The sequence below is a fragment of the Limulus polyphemus genome, unplaced genomic scaffold (genome assembly GCF_000517525.1).
Source record: "Limulus polyphemus unplaced genomic scaffold, Limulus_polyphemus-2.1.2 Scaffold35, whole genome shotgun sequence".
Taxonomy (NCBI): domain Eukaryota; kingdom Metazoa; phylum Arthropoda; class Merostomata; order Xiphosura; family Limulidae; genus Limulus; species Limulus polyphemus.
Window position 1 is genome coordinate 18,700 of NW_013665645.1, and position 6,774 is coordinate 25,473.

The following is a 6,774-nucleotide window of genomic DNA, read 5'->3' on the forward strand; positions in this document are numbered from 1 at the left end:
ATTTCTTTTCTCGTTCTTCTTGTTTCTTTTTCCTCCAACAACTGCTGTAATCTCTCTTCTTGTTTCTTTTCTCTTCCTCCAACAATTGCTGTAATCTCTCTTCTTGTTTCTTTTCTCGTTCTTTTTGTTTCTTTTGCTGTTCTTTTATTGCTGCCACCAACTCTGCTAAGCTGTAGTTTGATTTGCTGCTTCTCGTTTCCATCGTCTTTTTTTTTACCCACTCTCACCAATTTGTTACGTCTCTGGTCGTTTGTTAATTACTCGTAAAAATTATTTTCAAAGAACTTCAGTGATAAAAGTCCTTTCTTAAATAAAACTAGTTTATTCTTTTTCAAGACAACTTTCAATAAACTTAATTTCCACAGTCACTTAAACACACGCTATAATTCTCAACGAACGATTCACGCACTTTACTTACTACTGCGCTTGACTCAACTGTCCGTCTATATCTTCAATCTCTCTGTCCGCTTTTTAATTATCTCCCCTGCTTTATTTGCCAGTCTTATATATACAAATTAGAGGACGTTTCGAGCCTTCTGGAACCTTCTAGATACCCATTACGTGTTACCAGAGTCACGTGACTTCCGCTGTCGTAACAATATATATATATATATATATATACACATATCTTTACGTAAAAAGGAACTCTGTTGTATGTTTGTCCACTAACTCTTCGCACTCTATTTCACCAACCTCCACCAAACTTGGCATGGTGACTTCTGCAGTTCCCAGAAGTAACATCAAGGGGTTAAAAGTCTGTCTGTCCATCTGCCACGCCGATAACTTTGTGCATATATTAGATTATATTTTAGGGTAGGTTCTTAGAGGTTGTAAATTCATACCAAATTTTAAAGAGACAAAAAGGAGCTTATTAGTCCATCAAGGATGTCCCTTCCAGCTCCAAACTATGACCATCTCTTACTACTAATGTAGTCATCCAAATTTTTATTTAACTCAGTTAACTCATTCCAGAAACCAAACACAGTTTGAAAAGTGATACTATCTGAACTTCATATGAATCCTACACTGCGAAAAATTTGAATTTATGCCCCCTTCTCCTATTATTTTCACTGCTAAATACAAAAAGGTTTGATGGATCTATATTACTAATAGCCTTAATAATCTTAAACACTTCAATCACATCCTTTCTGACCCTACTCCGCTTCAGAGATATCAAGTTTAGAAATTTTAGTTTCTCCTCATAGGACAATCCCACCATCCCAGGTATCATCCTAGTGGCTCTTCTCTGAACCTTCTCCAACAAATCAATGTCCTTCTTGAGAGAGAGAGCCCAAAATTGGACACAGTACTCAAAATGAGGCCTTAAAAGTGATATATAGAGTGAAAAATTATATTCCTTTTCTTGTATTCAATATTTCTATAGGTGTTACCCAATATCCTATTAGCCCTATTGCTAGCTACAATACACTGTTTAGATCACTTAAGTGATTTTTTTCGATAACAACATCAAAATATATTTCTTTAACCACGGCATTTAATGTATTTTCATTTAATTTGTAACAATAATTTAAATTGTGAAAACCTATATGTATCACCTTACATTCTGAATAGTTAAACATCATCTGCCAAGTATTGGCCCAATCATCAAATTATCTAAATCTTCCTGTAAGTTTGCAGCATCTTTGATACAGTTAGCCACCCCAAAAATCTTAATGTCATCTGCAAACTTCAAAATTTTGTTGGTCATTCCATAGTCAATATCATTAATATAAATCACAAATAGCAGAGGACCCAGCACAGAGCCCTGAGGCACACTGCTTGTAACTGTGTTCCAGTCAGATCTAACTCGATTTATTACTACTCTCTGCTTTCTTTTGTCCAGACAATTTTCTATCCAATTTAATAACATTTCCCCCACACTCATAGATTTAACGTTTGTAACAAGTTTCTTGTCAGGCACCTTATCAAACGGTTCTGAAAATCAGGATAAACCAAATCCACAGAATTTCCTTCATCAACTCTTCCAATACCATCCTCAAAGAATGTCAGAGGATTTGTTAAACAAGACTTTTCCCTGGTGAAATGATGCTAGCTCTTTCACATTATATCAAACTGCTGTGACTTTGCAATGCATCTTTAATCGCACTTTCAGCATTTAAGATATATTATTCTTTCTGCCAATGTCAAAATAAAAGGTTTTTACTTATTCCTCTTAATAGTATAAATATATACTGTGTTGTTCTTGGGCTTAGGATTCTCCTGCAGTAGGTGTCTCTCAATTTTTGACGATAAATTCAACCATAAATGAACAGCACGCACTTCACTTGTTTACAAAATAATATATATATTCGGAACAAGTTAAACGTATGTGCAACAAATTATTCACACTATAGAGATTATAGGCATACCAATACCCTTCATATAGTTATCTTATTCTCGTCAAAAGTCCACTTAGGTCTATTCAATTACTTTAAATTTCAGTTGACAAGCTGAACTATCTTCTCAATTACTATCGCACTAGTATTTTGTGTGTGATTTACTTACAATTGTGGTGCGAGTTACGTAAAAGTTTGGTCTTCTTTCTTCTAATATCCTCTGTTCCTTTTGTCAAAGTGCACTCAGGTCGATTTAATTACTTTAGAATCACGCTTTGACAGAATAATTATTCTTCTTTTCTCCTTTTCTACTGTTAGTCTTACTCTAACATATTAAACGTTAGGCCTATGTTAGGCCGATGGCCCGGCATGGCCAGGTGGTTAGGCGCTCGACTCGCAATCTGAGGGTCGCGGATTCGAATCCTTGTCTCACCAAACATGCTCGCCATTTTAGCCGTTGGGGCGTTATAAAGTGTCAGTCAATCCCACCATTCGTTGGTCAAAGAGTAGCCCAAGAGTTAGCGGTGGGTGGTGATGACTAGCTGCCTTCCCTCTAGTCTTACACTGCTAAATTAGAGATGACTAGCGCAGATAGCCCTTGCGTAGCTTTCGCGAAATTCAAAACAAACAAACCTATCACTTCTACGGTAGTTAACTTCATGCCGAACTTTTCCTTGCCCGTAACTTTATTCTCTTTTGCTATTGTCTGTTTGATGTTTCTTTTCGTCTCACACTATTTATTTATTTATCACTTAATAATAGCCTAGCCTTCCAGAAATCTCTATATTCTCGACGTCAGTGTATTACATCCACTGTTCGATAGTCTCAACATCAATGAATTATAAACATAGCTTCCTAAAATTGTCTGCTTTTAACTCATAGTGAAATAAAACTAAACAATAATAACATATTCACTCACAAAATAAATTAATCAATAATATCTAAACTAAACAGTTTTCTATATCATGACACACAGTCTTCAAAACCTTTCCAACTACTGGTGTAAGACTAGCTGGTCTATAATTGCTTGAACAATGCTAATCACCTCCTTTAAATATTAGACTAACATTAGCCAATTACCAATCTTCTAATACTCTTCCATTACTCAATTACCTCTAAAAATATTAGCTAGCAGTTCACAAATAAAATCTTTAAGTTCCTTTACAATTCTGGTATAAAAGTTGTCTGGTCCTTGGGTTTTATCAGTTTTTAGGTTCCCAACTTTTCTCTTACAATTTCAGAACTTAAAATGATATCTTTTACATCAATATTTTCCCCATTGATTAAGTGCTGTGGGTGAGGCATAATACTTGTATCTTCCTTCGTAAAAACTGAAGAGAACATATAATTTAATACGTTTACCATCTCATAATCTTTTGATAGCATCTATGAATAAAATAGTTATTTCCTGTAGGTCGTCTCCCTGCATATTGTCAAATTTCTTCATGGAGTTATGTAAGCCTACTAATTTTAATTACCTTTAAGGTTGTGTAATTTTTTAGGAGGTAGAGATTTTATTAATAATGTGTGTGTGTGTGTGTGTGTGTGTTTTGGGGAGGGAGTTACAATAAGCAGTTTGCACTCAGTCCCCTAGGAGACTCTAGACCTGAATTTTAGCTTTGTAAGTTCTTAAACTTACCGTTGAGTCGCTGGCCCACTGGGAAACAGCTTTTGTTAACTTTTGCTCAAAATTTGTACAAAATTCGTTCAATTTAAGTAACCATGATTGACTTTTTTTTTGTCTATTGCAAATTGGAAATGTGCGATACGGCGACCCTAACTCCTAAACATAAAACGTCTACATTTCAACTATGTAACACTAAATAAGAGGCGATAGGTTTTGTTCTGTGACTTTAAGATTGTTCAGTATTGGGCCTTAATATACTGTATAATGTAATATTTCACCTGTTATATGAAAGATCTCAATCTATTGCTATCATCAATAGAGATCAATATGGTTAACTTACCATCTGTTATCGTCATTGAGTGCAACTATATTATGAAACATGAGTGCAACTATATTATGAAACACTGCTAGGTCTCTCACCTGGACTACAACTTCTAACAAAAACTGCAAATTTCGAAATTCTTAATATAAACTACTAATATTGATAATTTTAAATGGTAAGTTTTGTCAAACAAATAGAAATTTAATCATGTTCCTTGAATCTTTAATATTTTATATCTTTTCTAATATTTCCATTGATAACCATAAAACCTCTTTATCGAAAAGAAAGATGCCGATAGGCAAATCATAAGTTTATTCTCATAATACTTAAAGATGTACTATATCTCCTGTTATTCGAGAATTTATTAACGATGAAAATCTCATATAAAAATGTACCAATAACCTTATATACTCCCTAATCAACATGAATATATCGCTATAATAATATTTGACATGATTTTTGTTTTCTAGAAACGTTATTCACTTAGATAAACGGCTATCATCATTGTTTATTTTGGAAAACTTCATAATTATTATCACATGTAGAAAAATAATGTGAAGTCTTTGCTCCTACCAAGAGCTTTTTACGAAAATAACTTATCAGACTGTTTGCATGCGCTGCGTATCTAGAGAATACCTTCCAAAGATGATAAAATTTATTGCTACAGTTCTTAGGAAGTTTGAACGATACATACAGATGCAATACTTAGCAATATTCAAAAGTAGCGTTATAAATACCTGTACAACGTAATCACAAAATATTTGTTCTATTTATCATGGGAGTATATCGTTTCCTCGTTCGATTTTTATCAAACGTACTCCAGGAGTTAATTATATATTGTAGGTGAGGACCCCTTAGTGAACATTTAAAACGGTACCAGACTGAGCTGCTGTTTACACGACGTTTCAGAGTATAAGGCGTCCGTACCGTGAGTATCAAAAACAGCTTGAGAATCAGACCGTCCAATGACGAATACAATTTCCAGCAGGATGTACCCCCAACGGACTCTAACTACCTTTCCTGGATGAATCATTTAATAGAAGATGTTGTAACCTTATTCCCTGACCATCAAAGTGACCTGACTGAGTTCTCAGGAACTTCTTTAATGTGATCTTGTTTACATGTAGTGTCTATGCCAATAAAGTACGCTTTCTTTTGGTTTCTAAATACCATAAAACAACTGGATTATGCGTAAAGGAAATAGAATGTTATATCTGTAAGAACTTCGCCTTTTACGATGTGTATAGAGCATTTCAAGATGCAATAGGTAATAAGCAGTATTAAGATGGACGGCTAGTAAACTTTTGTTACCTAAAGTAGGTTATTTCACACAACGTGATGTCTTTTTGTAACATTTTCAAATCAAAACCTTAGCTCTACATTAGACATTATAGGACAGGGCGTAGCCTAGAGATAGAGAGGTCCAACGTTTAAGTAGCTGTATGGGGAATATATACTGCTAATTGGTCGTCCTCTGTCTGGTCAGTTATTCTAAATTAAAGATTGCTATGATAGAATCTTAAAGTTTTTCATCTGGTCGTTTAGCCAATTTATCGCTTAACGAACCGTTCAAACAAAGAATGGTTTTTCCTTCGAAAGAGGTTAGGCTCCAGGATTAACGTTACGTTGATTAATGCGAGTGACGTTGTTTTTATGTTTGAGATAAGATAACAATTCATACATTCATGCTTTGCGAAACTATCATATAAAACTTATAGAAATATATTTATTTAAAAAAAATAATATAAATTCAAAAAAGTATACAGAACTATTATTTCTAATGTTCCCATAACCCAATTATACTATAAGACATAATTAATAGAAAAGTTTTTGCACAAATGTTTTGGGTTTGGTGCATTCATGCCCAATTATGAATCATTTATGTCAAACGCAAATGTTTTTCAGTCCGCATTATCCAATACAGATATTTTCAATAAGAGAAAGTAGCACGCTCTTATTTATAAATGCATTTCTCCATGCTTAAGAAACAAGACGTTTTTGAAGACTCGGACACAAATATCAATATTTTATTCTTTTTTTTTATTTAGTAAAACAAGACCAGTTATTTAGTAACCGTTTTGGTTGTGTGTTTTCTATGTTAATATTTTGTTAGTTTATAGCTAATAACTGATTGCACGGTTAAATAAATAGGTTGTTGAACTCTACAATTGAAGATAAAAATCCACCCCTTCGACTGTTATGCCCTCTATAACAGTCTTCTCCTGAAATATAACTTGAAATGTATTCACTTCAACGTTACAAGTGTCCATTTTACTTTACAGAACTCGTAGTTTATCATTCAATAGCTGCAAAATGAAATCCAAATATCAATCAATATTCTTCGCAGCTTGTGACCAATAACCTTTAGGAATAAACTAACGTTTAGGACCAAAATTAATGACTCGTTTGCTTCGGAAAATCAGTTAAACTATATCCTAGGGAATTTCCGCTTCTAATGACCTAATTAAACCTGGAAGCCTTAAATAATA